The following is a 17799-nucleotide window of genomic DNA, read 5'->3' as shown; positions in this document are numbered from 1 at the left end:
TCCGCGGTTGTGCCCGCAAACCGCGCATCTCTAGTATAAGCACAACTTCAACAGTGCTTTTGAAAAGAGAACCGGGTAGTTTTTGTTTGTGATTCCACAACGGCACACAAACACTCAATAAAAGTTGTATATTTTAAAATGAGACCAAATCTTTCCTCGCAATCAAGGCCCGGCTCTCCTGACACACCAATTATTACCAGCTCACTACTATCAGTACACACATGATGAATAATGTATTTTTCCTCATAGCACATTAATTTGGAAAATATTTCTCATTATAAAAAAAAAATCCAAACTCTTATAACCTACAAACGCTTTGACAATGTCCCTAGTGTGAAAGAGTCTCTCCTGTTATTGGTATGCAAATGAACATAGAGTAAGGTAATGAAAAACAGCACTAATAAGCTTCAGTCGCCATACTTGCAGTCTTCCACCTTCATACTTTAATGATTAGCTTGACCAAGTGTGAAATCTCAAGTGAATTAGTGCTTCATTATAACACTTTTGCTGTAAAATCAGGGGGGTATATTGGGAGCAATTAATTTTAATAAAAAATATTATATTTATGTAATGGCATTTCCAATAGTAACATCACAAATGCACAACCACAAATAACCACGTCCGATGCAGCGGATAGACAATGAATCCTGTGGGTTAAGGTTAAGCTTTTTTGCTGCTACAACTACAGTGAGGTTCCTCAACATCTGTTAAAAGTTAAAAATAAAATATGACCATGACTGACAGACAGTTTTTGAGAATTTATCACCTGTTACTGTTAGTCATCATGAATCCTCCATAACACTGTTCGCCAAGGTGCTGAAGTGGCCTAATCAGGAAACAAGTTAGGGATATAGTGAAATACTGAAATAGACCTGACTTGACTTTCCACAGCATGTGGCCAAAATAGTTTGTACGGTCTTGAAACTTATTCATACCTGGCTTGGCAGAGAAACTAAACAGAGTAGACAATATCAGAGACTGGGACTTTGTTTGTGCTGACTCATGGAAACGCACCCACACGCACAGCCAGCAGCAAATGGCGAGAATGATAACGCCAGATTGCACAAGCAGCACTGGGTTCCACAGAGAGTTGGGCACAGGATGAGTGGGTTTGCTGCCCGCAGGCTTAGCCCCTTAAGCGCAGGACTTCCTATTGTTGGATGAGCCAGAGAAGAAGGCTCTCATCACCTTTTGATGGTCACCCATGTGTAATTGTACACTGCCGACTTGACTCAGCAATCCTTGCCAGGGAAGGATGCTGCTCCTTTTCCAATCGAGGTCACACATGTGCTGAATAGACAGTTGCTGTATTTGGGATAAAAGTGACTTTTGCAGAGTTATCTGTATCCTAAACATTTCAGAAAGTGTTGATGTGTTTTATTTCAGATGCACCTGCGTGTGGGTCACTGTCATTTCCTCTATGCGTGCTTGCATCTGTCACTGGAGAGTCACGATTTCCACAGCGTCCAGTGTCACCGGTTTAAAGCTTAAACTCATTAGTAATTTAAAACATTCCTCCACGTCTCCTCATATGAATTATTCACGACTGTTTTTTTAAATTATTTTTTTCTTTACTTTTTTTACTTTTCAATTTTTGTGAAGTGAAACACACCTTTTTTTAAGAAAACAAAAATTGATGATTTGCTGAGCAACATAGACACATCTTTGCATACATCTGAGTGATGATTTAATTTTCCCCTTGGGCAAAATGGTTAGTATGATAAATAAACAGCATGAAATGAATAATTTACACTCTACAGGTACATAGAACTGATGTTGTTCCACTGACTGTACATTATAAGCATGGCACTCCAGCAGCTGTGGGGCCTGTGGGCCAAATATGCCCCGCCAAGTCATTGCGTTTGGCTCAGCAAAGGGTAGGGCTGTGAAAATAATAAAATTTTAATCTTGATCACGATTTTGGCTGCCACAATTCAATGAGGGTGATCGTCGGTCAAATTAATATTTAAAAAGCAGACTCCGGCGCATATCAAATTAAGCCCTCTCACAGCCCATGGCAGCATTAAAGTAACAGTGGCTCATCTTGAAGCCCATGAAGCGGCCCCCGCCCACACCAATGGCACATTGTGTATGGGCTCAAAGCTCCATAACCGCGCCGACCACCAAGTTTAATACATGTTCATACTGACGTCTTTCAAGCTCATATAATTATTGATGGACTGTCCGCAAGGCTAACTGGTTTTCATCTATCAAATATGGTGTTAAAAACTAATTACAAATGGCAGTATTAGGCTAAACTCCTCACTCATTGGACTGCTGTAAGCGTTAAAGTGTGTAAATTTCGCTCCATAGCAGTAATTGCTCTAAGCGATGCACCTGCGTTATTGCGCACTGTTCATGTAGCTGGAATAAAGTTTTATTTTTTTATGTCAAAATCTTGTTTGACTACAAGAAACTATAAAGTATATTCAATAAGAAGACATAATGAACCCTTTTGAGCTAAAACTAAGCAGCGCATAAAATCCTACTAATACTCTAAACAAAATAAACATATTTTATTCTGACGAACATAGCCGCAATTTATTTTCCAGACACAGTCGAAAATAAACTTCATAAACATTATATAGTGTAGCTTCAACAGTCACAACATAAGGTACACCTGCCCACTCTCAGATTGATACAGCGCTGCATAAAAATACCTGCTTTTAGCAGCATTTATGTCATTGCATGTCACACAGTCATATTTCACACACGCCAACATTAGATGAAAATAATACTGTATGCTACATTATGTTGTGGTCTCTCAAACCAAGGAGATATGTCATCAAGGTTTAGCAGCCAATCCACTTTCATAGTGGCTCATCATGACAAAACAGTAAAATGAGGACAAATAAACACGAAAGTACTTATTTTATAGATGTCAGGGCAGGCGGGGGGGCTTGAGACAATAAGGACCAACATTGAAGGGTGCAGGCAGAGACCATAATACTCTCATAGCTTAAAGCAGAGGGGGAGGAGCATGAGCCGACAGCCAATGCCCAAATAAGTTTGTCCACCCCACTGTGATGTCACACTGTCCCCACGATTAAAAAAAAGACTGCAAAACACAGCGGTCAAAGGCTTTCTAAAACTGCATGTAAGCTCACGCCCAATTGCATGAACGCTATGATTTGTTGCTTTGGCATTGTTTTACACAAATATCCAACATTTTAACAACATTTGTACGTCAGAAAAGTGGAAAGTCATCATAGGTCCACTTAAAAAAAAAATTGCTGCTTGGCCCACGGCCCATTTTCACTTGGAGGCAAAAAGTCTGGGCACCCGTGCTCTTGATGTTTAAAGTAGCATAGAACAAACTAAGGGAGTATTTGTAAGAATTATTGTGTCATTGAAAAACTACAAAGAACAAGAAAAACTGTATCAGACTTGCTGTATTAAACTAAACTACAAGCAAAGCTCATGATCTCTTTCACCCCACGTTTGTTCATTTTTTTTTAAATATATTTGGTAAAATGTACCTTTATTTAAGCTTAGCTTCTTTGAGATGTCCAGGATATCTAGTTTGAAGGAGAGCAAAAAAACCCTAAATGTTTTTGAAAAGCATGATTTCCCAGACATTAAGCCTCTAATATTTCAGACACTGTTTAAAAAAAAAAACTATTTAAAATGGCATGAAAATTAACTTGACTGCTAAGGTTTTTAAATGATGTGTTGGCAAGCTGACACTTGTCTGCATTTATTACATGTGCTCTACTTTTTTTAAAGAGCACCAGTTGGCCCTCCTATCCCAGCGAATGCAGCATACTCGGTCTTGGGTTCAGTCTTGGAGCAGGTATCACCCCAAGACAGAGCAGATGCATATGCCTTTGCAGTGCTAATATTCTGCTTGACAGCTAAATATATGATTTCTTCAAAAACGGATATCTGTCTGCTGAATCAATGTTTTTTTTAGATGAAAGGCAAGAACTCCACAAGGTTCTTCCCAACCTGCCTAAGGTCATCAACATTACAAGGGACGTTTATTAACTACCATGGCGAGAGACTAAGCTACAGTATAACTGATGGATTTGACTAGAACAACTTTTGTGACTGTAGTTTTGTAAAAACCTGTCAGAACCTGAACAAAAACACCAGTTCGAGAGTCTAAAATGTTACTAACTGGTTAATGTTGAACCTTTTCTCTCACATCCTCCTAATATTTACCTTAGGAGTTCCAACATACCTGGCCCGCAGAGAGAGGTAAACAGAGACAGACCTTCAGGTCGTGAGAACATTGTTCAAATCAATGACACTTACGTAAGGTCTCAGTTTCCCATTCTCTAATAATATCTTAAAGGGGAACTGCACTTTTTTGGAATTTTGCCTATCATTCACAATCCTTATGTAAGACAAGAACACATACCTAGATTTTTTTAATGCATGGTAAATATTAAATAAATGCCATCAAAAGCCAGCTTACAATAGAGCCTGTAGGAGTCGCTCTATGTTTCTTATAAAGCGCTTAAAAAAACAATTAAACACCTCCATCAAGGTTTTATAGACGCACTGTAAGTATATATGTAATGTAGGAACAGGCACATTTCTAATAACACGTAATATGTATGCATTTTGCTCATATAAGAGTATGGTGGCGCATTAATATCACAAACGCATCACAATGTTTGCTTTTGTCTTCGACAACATCACTAATTACTACTTACTGCAGACTTCATGAGAGACAACAAACATAATAAAACATCACTTACTGTACGATGTTTGCTGTCACTGGGATGCCGACTGTTAGAATGTTGATATATTCCCGTTTAGATCAAGAATGACTCATAATCCTTGCGGAAAAAAAAAGATTGTGCAAATCAAGCATCTTTTCATGTCTTTTTTGCCATTTCTGTGTCTAAATTGGATGCTAAAATTGGCCAACTTGCCAGATTATGTCCTCATTCTTCTACTATCAAAGTGAAAATAATTGTTTATGATTAAAAATAAACTTTCATGAGCTCTGAGGCGAGAAAGCAGCTCACCTGTTTAGTGATGTAAATAGCAGCACAAGCTAGTTAGCACTCTGATCCCGGCGCCGCTATAAATACTTTGTCTGTGTTAGCTCTTGAAAAAACAATATCACTAATAGTTGGTTAATATTTAAGTCACAAAAGGAAATTGAATATTGTTGCCGCCTTTTTGGACGGTTATTTAGAGCAGAGTTTCTTAACCACTGTTGGGCGGTGAGCGCCCTCTACAGAGCACAGTTTGTCAGCTGTTGTCCTTATGGGCCGCTGCGGTATTCAGATGTAATACACTTTTCCACCACTTGTGGCAGTAATGATAATATCAAACAAACCGAAGTAGTCTACAGCTGAAGTCATAGTTTTTTAAGTCTTAAAAAATAATTGACTAATGTGGTGAAGCTGTATTTTCCTTTTTTTATTTAAGAAACATATGTATTAATAGCAACACTAAATTTGCCTTGGTTTGTCAATGTGAGTGTGAATGGTTGTCTGTCTATCTGTTTTGCAATTAAGTTCTGTTTTGTAATAATGTTCTGTTTTGAAAATGTTTATCCTGTTAAACTTGTAGGTTAGATTTAACTATGGAATACAATTAAAATCAAGAGTAAAATGACTAAGTCAGTGTTAGTATTTGAGTGGGTCCCGGGGCCCTCTGTAGTGGAAAAGGTGGGCCCTGGAGTCAAAAAGGTTAAGAACCCCTGATTTAAAGGGTTTTATGAGCGGAATGAATGACCTCCCATCGACTCCATTGTAAGCAGAGGTTTATTTACTTTTAAGTACGAGTTAAAATGCATTAAAAAAATCCAATTGTCTTTTTGTCTTCTCATAAAGATTGTGAACGATATCCAAAATTCCCGAACATTTTATAGACCAGAAAAGGCGGGAGGGCATGAGACAATAAGGACTAACATTGGAGGCTGCAGGCAGACACCATAACAGTCTCATAGCTTGAGGCAGAGGGGGAGTATCAGTATAAGGGAAGCTGCACTGCACTTTTTGAAACTTTGTCTATCGTTTACAATCATTATGAAAGACATGACGAGGGATGGATTTGTTTTAATGCATTCTAACTTGTAAACAAAAATCTGTTTACAACGGAGCCAATGGACATCCAAAAAACGCCAACAACACTCCATTTACATTTCGTGACTTGAATATTAACCAAGTATTAGTGATATTGTTACTATAAGCGCTAACGAAATCAAGCTATTTTATAGCGGCGCCGTGATCACAAGCTTGTGTGTAATGTTTACATCATCGAGTGTTCAGCTGTTTTCTCTCTTCCCTGCACCCTTGAAGTTTATTCTAGATCATAAATCATTCATCTCACCTGGATAGAAGAAGGCTGAAGATGTATTCCGACAAGTTGATACCCTTTGACAGCCAAATTAGACTCTGAAAGGGCGAGAACGACACGAAAAGACGCTTGGGTCCACCTCCCTTTTCTTTGCGAGGATTATGAGTCATTTTACATATAAATGGAAATATATGAACATCCTCGCAAAATACGTAAATAATAAATGTTATTACAAATGTGCCTGTTACTACATTACACTTAAAACAAGTATTTAAAACCTTAATGGGGGTGTTTAAAGTTATTTAAGGGATGTATAGGCACAATACAGCGGCTCCCATTGCCTCCATTGTAAGCAGACTTTTGATCAAAATGTATTTATTATTTAGAATGCATTATAAAAAAAAAATCCATCCATCGTAGTGTCATAATTATTTCGAACAAAAAAGTGCAGTTCCCCTTTAAGCCCTGGCCAGGTTTCTCAAAAATGATATATCCTAAATAAATAAAGTTTTTCACTGCATCTAAAGAGGATGTTGGTACCCAAATAAATGGGAGATGGTTTCATGGATGTGATAGTGAACACATTTATGCTACTGTATAAGTCTTCCTTAAGATCAGCCGATCAGCTGCTGTTGACAGTCCCTGACACAAGGCTGAAGCTTAGAGGTGACAGAGCTTTCGCCGTTGCTGCTCCCAAGCTCTGGAACGACCTACCTCTGAGTATTAGACAAGCCTCCTCTCTTCCTGTTTTTAAATCTCTCTTAAAAACATACTTTTATTCCATGGCTTTTAACACTGAGTGATATCCATCCTGCAATGGTGCCCCATAATACACATGCTGTGAACCTGTTTTTATGTTTTTATTTATTCAATTTTATTTATTTATTTTTTATCGTGTTTTGTTTGTGTTGTGTTGTGTTTGCTCGGTACTCGTTTTATCTTTTAACCTGCCCATTGTACAGCACTTTGGCTACCCCTGTGGTAAATTTTAAATGTGCTTTATAAATAAAGTTGATTTGATTTGATTTGATTCATGAGGATGGCATGGTGGATATACTTTCCAGCTAATTAAAAAAAAAATAATAATCTGAATATCGATTGAATAAATAGCAAGAAATCTAGCGACTTTTTTGTCTTATTGGAGACTTTTGGAGGATCTGACATGAAAGCACATTGTGTCCTTCACAATGAGCAGCAGGTGCCCCTCCCCTATCTAAAAGCACTCACAGGCGGCTTCATCGATTACATAAAAAAATGACAATAAGAAGTGACAAGAAAGTTTTTACTCACTTTTTGTCTCTCCCACAGTATTTCTCTCTTCTACAGGACCCATTACAATTATATGCACCATGACCAGTTATGCAAATTAGACTATGATGTCATCCCAATTCCTGTCATTACTCTCAGGAGGAAGTATAGTATCGAGCCTGTTAGAGCTGTGCTTGTGAGTGTGCAAGTGAGTGTGTCATGAAGAGGAATAGTCGAAAAGCTCGGCTGCATACTGTATTTATGCCTCATCAACAGTTTTTAAGAGCTAAGATAATTTTGCAAAGACCAACTTTTAGCCCTCTGCCTCAAGATTACTGGAAATAAACATATCAGTAAAACATGAAGCAAGTTTTAAAGTTTAATTTTCCTTAACACCTCAGAGCGGACTTGTCTTTCACAAGGGACATTTAGCTGTATATAATTATATTACCGTATTTTCCGGACCATAGGGCGCACCGGATTATATTGCGCACTGCCGATGAGTGGGTATATTCAGGTGTATTTTCATACAAAATGCGCACTGGTTTATAAGGCGCATTAAAGGGGTCATATTAAGTATTTTTCTACAATTAAAACACTTCCTTGTGATCAACATAACATGTAATGGTGGTCCTTTGTTTAAAATGTTGAAATGTAGAACTTTACGCTACTCTATATTAGAAATGGCAACAGCGGAGGATGAATGCCCCATAACAAGAAGATAGAGAAAGAGAAGAAGCTTATCGACTAGGGTGTCGGCACGGACTACAATGGCGGACTCACGCAAATTTTCAGGACTTATGCAGATCTCAAATACACATCAGCAGGTACCAGAAGGTAAGAACATTTGGTATTGCATAATATTGACAAACAAAACGACAGATAATATGACTGCTAATAGGTGCCATTTTGCGGTCCTTATACACACACCATAATAAAACCTGTATGTTGAATCACAGTACATCTGACTCAATAGCCTTAATGCTACGACAATCAATCAAGCGGTGAGGCTTCATTACTTACCAGAGTCGGTATTAAAACATTTTGACAGATTTTTGAGCACCGTGTGTAATTTTCTATATTCTCAACAGAACATCATCAAAGTTTTGGTGTTGTTTATTGGCGTCATTTTGAAGTCTACACATATCTCTTATGTGTGACTGCCATCTACTGGTCACAATTATCATTACACCACATAGAAAATAAAATAGCTTCGAGGTCGGTAAGCACAACCACAGTTATTCCATACATTAGTTGCACCGGGTTATAAGGCGCACTGTCGATTTTTGAGAAAATAAAAGGATTTTAAGTGCGCCTTACGTCCGAAAAATATGGTAAATGGCTTGGCATTTGTGTGCATTAGTAACTGTGTATCTTTTTGAACTTAGTCTGCAACAATTAATCGACATTGTCGGCAAATGTCAACAATTATATTTCTCGCCGACAGTTATATTTGTCGACAGTAGTCGTGACATCATCACTCATGTTTTTCAATGCGGAAGCGGGTCTGCACCACCACTCACAAAAACATCGCCAGTGATAACATGTAAAGTGTGATAACATTTCCTCTTATTCTTGTTAAAAAATAACATGAAAGTGTGATAACTTTCCTCTTATTCTAGTTAAAAACATTAATTCCTTGCTCATTTTGCAAAGTGGACCTTGTTTTTATGACTGTACATCTGTGATACACGAACATTTAAAGTGGAGACATGATGACGGACACCTGGAGAGAGGACGCGGTCTCAGCCTTGGTAAGAGTGTTAGATTATGCCTTGCTATCTAGCTAACAAGTGTGAGACAGAGTTGTGTGGAAAAAAAGTATAATTTTAGCCAAAGTCAGCCAGCTAAACTTTGTCTACATCCGTTCAAGTACGTTTAAAGCAGTGTCAATTTGCAATGCCGTAAAAAAAGGAAAAAAAGCACAATAACTAACGCGAACCCAATGCGCGCACGCACACACAAACACCAATGCGAAGGTATCATAAGATTAAACATACAATCTATTAAATAGCCAACATTTTAAGAATTAATCAAAGACACAATTCCACACATTGAGTCTATTAAGAGTGCCAAAACAGCCAAAAATTCATCAATAGTCAATATATCAGTGTGAAGCTTTTTAAACATCATCACAAAATGCTTCTTTTCTTTTTGATAAAGTTAGATTTTGTGTTTTGTTGTTTGTTTTTATTGCTGCTATTTTATAACCTGACTCTCGCCAGATCCTTATAGTTCGCTGAGCTCCACACATGGATCTGGGCTCGAGGGCAATGCAAACTCCTTCAAGATAGCAAAAAATAACGAACCAATCAGGATTGCTGGGCGGGATTTCATAGATGTGACGTAGCGCCGAAGCGACTGTTTGATTCAAACAACAATGGCGGCACGCAGCGAGGAGTCGTGTGCTGACGTTGATTCTGCTATTGCAACTGTTTTGTCGAATCTATCGAATATTAATTATTTAAAAGTTGAACAGAGAACTTTTTGCTCTGTTGTTATCCAATATGTCGGCTGTTCTGTTTTGGATTTCCCAGCGTCGCTCTCATCAGCGTCACGGGTTGATTTCGATGTGAGTGGTTGAAGTAGCACGTCATTCAAGATAACGGACAAGTGGTTTATCCAATCACATACAATGATTTTTTACAAGGCCCCGCCTTCCGAAATACATCTCCTATTGAGAAGTCCCAGATCCTTGTGTGGGGCTCAGCGAATTACAAAGATCTGGCGAGAGTCCGGTTAGCTATTTTAACTGTTTTTGAAATACATAAACAAGGTTAATTGTTTTTTTTTTAGCAATTTCCCTGTCCTTTTTTCAAATGGACAACATTTTAGTAGTCATTTACATTTTTGTAACAGCTGAATGAGCAGCACAGTTACAGTAAAAATAAATACTTATGAATGAATTAGTCGTCTTTGTTGTTAGTAAACACTTGCCTAAAATAACTTAAGCTGCATTTAGAAGTTGATGGAAAAATTAGAAACATTAAATATATGTAAGCTTTATCATCCGACTAATCGACTAATCGTTAAGGTAATCGTTGACGAATCGACAATCCAAATAATCGTTAATTGCCGCCCTAATTTGAACAGATCCATGTTGAATGAAAGGCCAGTGTCAAGTTTTTTTTTAAAGTGGCAGACCTGTCTGTCAAATGCACCTGCCTGCCCTGTCCATTCACTTGATTTAGTATTTCAAAGTACCGAGGCAGACATGTTTTTTGTCTTCTTGGCGTTCTGACCCCCCTTCTCCTGCGCTCCCCGCCCTGTCCGGGGCCCTTGGCCCAAGCACCCTGTTATTTACTGCCAAGACAGTTCTGTGTGCAGAGTCAAAACAGCATGGCTGGTTGAGCAAGGGAGCAACCTGCTGCTCACAGAAGCTACTACGTGGCCATCCCTGAGGGGGTGGCAGAGATGTTTACTGCACTACAATCACCAAGGACAGCGAGACAAATAGACATAGACGTGCATTACCCTTTCAACTATAAACTGCCTGTCCTGTTGAGGAATTACCACATGAGATATGAGGGCATAGGTTCGGTGATGTGACAGAGCAAACATCCACGGACCCATTAAGGAAACAACATGTTGGCCCTGACAGGCAATGGCAGCATTCTCTCAAAGGATCTTTACAGTCAACTGGACTCGCTTGGGAACATGACCTTCAGTAGAGAAAGGTTTGAAAGGCCTTCCTAAGAATCGCTGGTTTACTCCATCCACCGAACTCTACATGATAGTTAAATAAAGACTGATTTAGACACATTAAATTAGTAAATAAAGTGCACAGTTGCGGTCTCTTCCAGGACACCATGGTTCCAGGAAACATGTTTTTTCCCGCCGGTGATGAACTGTGCTATACATGGGGTGTCTTACAAGTTGACTTTTATTGCCAGAAGAACTCCCAGAAGCATAACCCCAATATCTTATCTCTGTATGTACTGTATGAATAACCTATAACCTCTGTAAAGTGGAACCACAATTTACAAACCCCTCTAATTGCGTGCTTTTCGGTTTACGAACCTTCACATCGCGCCAAATATGCCTCAGTGTAGAAACGCTTCATTCATTCATTTCGCATGCTGCATGAAGCCATCAAAAGCTTCTATATAAACTAATACAACTCCATTATACTAAAGAGTAACAATAACATTATTATTTGTACATTTCTAGAGTTGATTGTAAATGTAGGGTAGTTGAATTACCCTTGCCTCCTCTGCGCTCCCCATATTTTGTTTGCAATGTTTATTCAATTAACTTTGTGTGTTGTGTGTTTATCACCACATGAACACATCAAATGTATAGGCAAAATACCAAGCAGATGGTAGCAAACATTCCCGAAGGGATGTATTTCTCAAAACATATGCCGGTTTCCGACAATAACAGTGTTTGCAAACGCACTTAAAACATCTTAAGCAAAGCCGCAGTAAAATTCCTTCTCCAAATCTCCTCCTCCTCTCAGTAATTATAGCCTCCCAGCTGACAAAGCACAGGTCTGTTGTGTTTGTCTTTATCTCTTTGAAACCAACAGGTGAAGTGGGCTTTTCTGGGCTGAATGCCAGTCTCTTACTGGTTCTGTCAGCAAAGTTTTGTTTACCCATCCAGGGTCCATACACTTGGGAAATCAGAAGCCTCCATTTTTTTGGAACATTAAACCCCCAACCCCAAAATTAATGGGGAGAAAATATTGTATTGTCACTGTGTATCCGTCAGCTTGTATCCTTGGAAACAGGCCGTATCCTACACAAAAAGAGAATGTTTTCTATTCTTTAAATCCTAAGAGTAGAAGTCAACTCAGTGAAGAGGACTTATCTAGACGAAAAGAGAAGAGTTGATAAATTGAAAACTGGGTTGACTTTGGATTGGAATCAAGTGTAAGGGAGGAAGAGGGAGATGGGTGTGAGCGATGAAAATGTGATACAAGGAGGACTGGATCAATCTTTTATCACTGCAGTGTACTTTCATCCCTAATGGATCTGACATGAGCACAGAATTGCCTTCCATCCCATTGCACAGGCAGGAGAAGGGCGCGTGGAACAAGGAGTGTGAGAGTTAGACCAAGCTACACTTAAAAAAAAAAAAAATACATCTACAGAAGGAGCGAAGGAACCACATTCCCAAAATAATCACAGCCCGAAACCATTCAAACATATTATTTCATGTCCTAGCGTCATCCAATTACCTCCGGCCCTGAGTGCATCTGCGGGAGTCAGTAAATATGCCTGATAAGGGCCTGGGAAATGAAGTCACTTCACAGCTTGAAGAATTACTTTTGTAAATTTCCATCAAGACTCCCCAATGATATCGTGCTGTGCATGGCTGGGCTTGCTTTCCTTTCCACGTGAGCTAAATGACAGACAGGCCATCGGCTGACAGGCGACAGACGAGCTTGCACTTGATGAGAATGGGACTTTATTTATATATGTTAGGTATGTGATGGGAAAAAAAACTGTAAAATTAAGAGTGAAGAACGCGGCACATTAACTCTCAGAGGATGCTCAGATCTCAGCATCCTTAACCAGCCCATTCAAGGACAATAAGAGAAGTCGAGGCATAGAAGGCAGGGGGATGTGAGCACTTACGAGCAAACGATATAAATGTCCTGCTGTCTGCTGCGTAACATACTGTATGTGCATCCTTTTTACTGTCAATCTTCTGTCAATTAGATGGAGACAAAATGCTAGTAGCCCTACAGGGACTAAAAATGTAAGGAAATATGTAGGTTATCTTTCTATGCAGCAATATTTTAGTCCTCCAAGAAGACTTTTGACAAGACTGGTCTATGGGCATTTTAGCTCAGGAATGCCGCAATGGCGATTCAATGGTCTGAAGTTCAAACTAATGCCTCTGTTGTGTTAAAAGCAATGTTGCTGTCCAACACATAGTTTAACTGTTACACCCGACTCTGGCTCCATCTTCTTAGAATTGTCTCAACCAGTGAAACCGTGGTACGTGTACGCGGTGTCCATCTGATGGTACGCCAAATAATCACTTGATTAAAGTAGAGCGTTTTATTTTCCTATATTCAAACAGTGTTTCTGTTTAAAGTGTGTGTAATGTTACTGTGGCCAAAAATATTAAGTACACTTGTTAAAATAAATATGCGCCTTCTTTTTAATGAATATGTAGGCCTACAACGCTATTGTTTTTGTTTTTTAATGTTGGTTATTATGGTGGTACTTGGAGAGCCAAGTGTTTTCTGAGGTGGCATTTGGTGAAAAAAGTTTGACAACCACTGGTCTAACCACATTTAAAAATTGTTTCACACCAAACTTCAACCATGCTTTTTTGTACCTCAATTTGTGTACTGGGGAACAATCATGCTGGTACAAAAACAGGTACTTCCTAAATAGTGGCCAAAAACCTAAAACCATTTCCCAAAATGTCATGGTAAAGTAAAAATATAACTTTCAGGGAAAATTTAAGAATTTAGCACCAATCCCTGATTATTTGATTGACTAAGAGGTATGTCTCAATAATTTATTGTAAAACCAAAACCAAAAACTTCCTCTACTCTGTCTTGGTCTTAATTAGGGATGTTTCAATCAGGGTTCTACGCTGCCGATTCCGATCATCCATGAGTGAGATCAGCCGATATCAATACAGATACCGAACATGTATTAAGGGACCCACGTCTGCGGTCCCTTCCAACGTTTCTCGTTGTTCCCACTCGGTTGAGTTTTTTCTTGCCCTGATGTGGGATCTGAGTCGAGAATGTCGTTGTGGCTTGTGCAGCCCTCTGAGACGTTTATGATTAAGGGCTATATTAAGTCAACTTTGATCGACTGATTGACTTTGAAGTCTTTGAGCAATATCAACACAATATTTAAACTAGGTACTTAGCCTCTTTTACAACATATAACGGTTTTTAATTTTCCTGAGGGAACCTATCCCAGCTGCAATCATATCACGGTTATTGCCATTAAAATGATCACGGTTACCATTATTAACACGGCATTGTTGAATGTGCTCAAAAAGTACTCTTACACACTTATAATAAAGTTTTATTTAAAACATAAAATACAATAAATAAATAGCCACAAAGCACTTTCTTGGCAGAACAAATATACTATATAATAATATTGTTCTGGCTACTTGAGAGCCATATTATTTTTATCTGAGAACTTAAATATGTTTATCTTTTTCTGTTTTAATTTGTAAAAGTTTTAGTGTTTTTTAAGGATTAGGAAAAAAATGTGTGTAGGTAGCGTCACGTCCGGTTCATGTGAAGTCACGCAAATTCACTTCTTGATGTCATATTCCTTTAAGTAAAGATCAAGCTCTCTGGGTTAAGAGAGCACAGCCAGGTTTAATGTGCACAAGTGAATATCTTAGTTGCTCAGACAGTAACGTGTTTATACAAATTTAGATTAGGGAATGTCATTTTTTATTGGGAAAAGAAGAGGTTTGTGTTTCTTGTATTCATGTTAGCATTTAAGCTAGCTAGCGCCAGCCTGCTTCTCCAGTAAATGAGCAGTGTCACGGGTTCATAAGTTTCTCAAAATGTTATCAATAATGGTTTTATGATAATTTTAATTTAAAACAGTAATGCTATCTTTGGAGAGTTTTACTACGATTAATCATTATACTCTTTATCGTTACATACATAGTTGACACATAGTTGTTATATTATCCTCTCTTTAAACTCTTATTAATCTACTTGTTCATTTTATGTTAACAACTGCTTACTTTTAGCTGTAACACAGTTATATCTAGACTTCTTAAAGTTAAACACTTACTTCTTCTGTTGTTTAAAACTAGCTTAGCAGTCTGTTTAACTATTAGCATGCCTGATCCTGGCTTGCTCTCGGCATGTAACATGTTTAGCCTCGTCCCCAAGTGATAATGTTACTTAAGATTCTAAGAAATGCAGTTGATTTTTCGTAATGGAAGTGATTATTATAGGAGCGTCTCCACACTGTGTATGGATACACATAATTAGGACAAAAAATAAATACAGTGTCAGCCAGATGGGATTGGCATTTGTGATTGGCATTAAAAGGCATTTATCGGCAATAACAATAATTTACTTTTTCACAGAATACGTCCAATAAATAATCGGTGATCGATAGATCGGAAAATCCCTATTCCTAAAAACAGTGCAAGAGACGAATGACTCAGAATGTAAAGTGATAACAAAAACGACATAGCAACACTACTCAGTGGCCTAGTGGTTAGAGTGTCCGCCCTGAGATCGGTAGGTTGTGGGTTCAAACCCCGGCCGAGTCATACCAAAGACTATAAAAATGGGACCCATTACCTCCCTGCTTGGCACTCAGTATCAAGGGTTGGAATTGGGGGTTAAATCACCAAAAATGATTCCCGGGCGCGGCCACCGCTGCTGCCCACTGCTCCCCTCACCTCCCAGGGGGTGATCAAGGGTGATGGGTCAAATGCAGAGAATAATTTCGCCACACCTAGTGTGTGTGTGACAATCATTGATACTTTAACTTTAACTTTAAACTGACAACTGCAAGCAAAATAAATAAACAACCAGTTATTACCAAAAAAGAAAAAAACTTAGATCAGGTTATTGATTATGATTCTTCCTCTACAATCAGCACATGTATTACCAGTCTGAAACCATTCAAATGGGCAGAACATATACATCCTAGTAATACCCACAGTAAGACTGTGGGTTTTTTATTTTTTGAATACAGGGGAATATCCCAAATTAGATAACAAAAATGTCATTAATGGGTTTTCCATCTGGCACTCACCATGTTGACAATGTTAAATGGGATGCTCGTCAGACAAAATAATGAGTAAAGGTTTAAATAGACTGTGGTACATTACACTTGCATGGTGTCGGCACTTGAGATGTGTAGCACACTAACAGTTAAGAGAGGCTGGTGCATGCTGCACTGAACTCTGTCCGAGCCACCAATGAATTAATCTTTAATCCTCCAGTGATAAAAGCAGCAGGCAGTGTGTGACTACAAGGAGTAGCCTTCACTTGTCTCATAGTTCTAACAGGGAACAACACTCTCTCAAAAACAAAAAACAGGCACGGGGATGGCTGCTTTTGTGCAGGTAGCAACTTAACCTTAAAAGCACACTAAAAAACGTAAAAATCAGGACAGCACAAAGAGAAAAGTTTCGCCCAAACAGGTTGGAGTTGTTTCCTACAAGAGGACAACTTGGAATTCATACTCGCAGAGATGCAGCTTAATTTCCTAAAAGTGTAACGATCTATCCAAAATGAGATACATTAAAAATATGTCTTATGCCTATCCTCATAAGTTTTCATATGCCATTCCTTTCCAAACACATACTAAAGTCACCGACCAAACAGCTGACTTCAAAGAAACTTCCCAGCGCTGACTTTTGAAACAAGACACATTCAAACACACAAAAACCATGTCACTCACCCAGAAAAAACGATCTTCTTTTCACTGCCTTTAGTCTTCTGTCTGTGTTCTGTCTTCCCTGCCTTTACTTCTGACACAGTAGCAAAGTACTCCCAGTATATGCAAGGCAGCGCTTGCACGCATGTGTGTGTGTGTGACAGGAAGTAAGGACAGTCCGTCAAGAAGAAGAGGTCAGAGGCAGTCCGACGTGGTGACCAAGAGGTATGAAGGATGTCGCGGCTTCTGTATTCTCGCTCCGTCTGGCTGCCTGCCTCAGGAATGCTCTGCCCCTGGGTGTCTCCACCACAACCAAGATCTGAGCGCCTGGAAGAGTTTACTGTCGCTCTCTCTCTCTCGCTCTGTCTGTCTCCACCCCTCCTTCTTCTCCTTCTCTCGGTCACTCACCAACAGAATAACACACCCTATCTGTCACTCCACCCTCTGTCATTCTCTTAGTCCCCACCCTTTCCTGCTGTGCTGACAGGTTAGTTCCACTCCCCTTTTCAGGTAAGAGTCTGCCTTCAGCTTCATGTTCGCTCTCAGTTTCCTCCTATTGCTACACTGTTGAATGGAATGGAAATGTAAGACATTTGTATGTACAAAATAGTGTTTGTAGAATCTATAACTTGAAGCATACTGTCTCTTGTGACGTGAGCATTTGATTATGCAAAATAATCTGCCACATGTCACCACTGAGCTACTGAGAAGAGCATGTGTAAACAACAAAAGCCACAAAAATATCATCCATACAAATATAATTATGGCATCATACTAAAATCTGAAGCCTACACAGAACATGTTGTTCTAGCCCGCTCCAACTCACCCTGAGTTTTAAACTTCAGCACCTCGGTCTGCTCCTTGACTACCGCCCAAACCTGAAACTTAAGACTGAGGACTGATACTGCACCTGATACCTAAAAAGATTTCCATGCAACAACTTTTG

The 17799-nt window shown here is 39.0% G+C and overlaps 1 protein-coding gene across 3 annotated transcripts in view; it reads right to left on the bottom strand.

The window, feature by feature from the left end:
- The window catches only part of rassf7a (Ras association domain family member 7a), a 68870-nt gene that overhangs the window by 30128 nt on the left and 20943 nt on the right, over nt 1–17799 (bottom strand). Inside the window, exon 1 of one of the 3 annotated variants that reach the window (XM_061969993.1) lies at nt 16878–17247. The exons of the other annotated variants lie outside the window; for them this stretch is intronic. The gene's annotated coding sequence lies outside the window, so the exon portion shown is untranslated. Of the gene's footprint in view, nt 1–16877; nt 17248–17799 lie in introns of those variants that run through there. 3 annotated transcript variants of the gene reach the window in all.

The sequence above is a fragment of the Nerophis lumbriciformis genome, linkage group LG10 (assembly GCF_033978685.3).
Source record: "Nerophis lumbriciformis linkage group LG10, RoL_Nlum_v2.1, whole genome shotgun sequence".
Taxonomy (NCBI): Eukaryota; Metazoa; Chordata; class Actinopteri; order Syngnathiformes; family Syngnathidae; genus Nerophis; species Nerophis lumbriciformis.
Note: the sequence above shows the minus strand (reverse complement) of the source record. Positions and strands in the feature narration are given on the sequence as shown.